The 1013-nt window shown below is 9.9% G+C and overlaps 1 non-coding gene across 1 annotated transcript in view; it reads right to left on the reverse strand.

The window, feature by feature from the left end:
• PRSY57_0727800 overlaps window positions 1–221 on the reverse strand; it is a gene marked incomplete at both ends in the record, with an annotated part of 1979 nt that extends 1758 nt beyond the window's left edge. Inside the window, one exon of the non-coding RNA XR_002204056.1 lies at window positions 1–221. This is a non-coding gene — a non-coding RNA.
• Window positions 222–1013: the final 792 nt, after the last annotated feature.

Raw genomic sequence — 1013 nt, forward strand, 5'->3', positions numbered from 1 at the left:
AAAATAAAAAAAATAAAAAACATAAAAAAAAAGATTATTTTAATATATTAAATTTTTAATAAAATAAAAAAAAATAATATTTTAAATAATAAATTTTTTATTTTTTTTTTTTTTTTTTTTTTTTTTTTTGTACATATTAATAAATATTATATTATATTTATTATTATAAGGGTAATTTTTTTCTATATTATTAATTTTAAAAGGTTACATAGATTTTGTACATATATTATTTTTTAAACATATTATAAATAATAATAAAATTTAAGGTCTTGTTGCGCAACCAACATTGTGATAATATATTACAATATATATATATAATAATAATAATATATTAAAAGGTTTTATATTTTATAAAATGCACTAATAAAAATATCATTATATAAAAAATAATGAATTTATTATGATTTATCATGAGATGAACACAAAGTAAAAAAAAAAAAAAAAAAAAATGGTAGCAAAATATTATTTTTATAAAATGTATGAATTCATTTTTATATATTTTATATAGAAAAAAAACGTTTATAAATAAAATAATATTTTATTCAGCATTAATTAATGTTGATCTTATATAAAAAAATAAATAAATATAATAATATAATAATTTTAACGAATTTGTACATTTAATAAAACAATAAATATAAAATAAAGAGGGAGTTATATATAAATATATTTTATTATTATATATTGGCATAAAAAAATAGGATGAACTAAAAATAAAATCTGTATATATTATTATAAATCTATACGAAATTTTATATATTATATATTATATACATTTATTACATGCACATAAATATAAATTTTTTAATTATATATAATATATTATATATTATATATTATAATAAATATATAACATTTATAATAATAATATTTATTATAACAAAAAAAAAAAAAAAAAAAATTAAAACCAACATATATATTCTTACTATTATTATATTTAAAAATTATTATGTATATTTTATTATTAAAGCAAAGAAAATAAATAAGAAATTTTAAATATTTCTTATTATTTA

Source organism: Plasmodium reichenowi, chromosome 7, assembly GCF_001601855.1.
Source record: "Plasmodium reichenowi strain SY57 chromosome 7, whole genome shotgun sequence".
Lineage (NCBI taxonomy): Eukaryota > Apicomplexa > Aconoidasida > Haemosporida > Plasmodiidae > Plasmodium > Plasmodium reichenowi.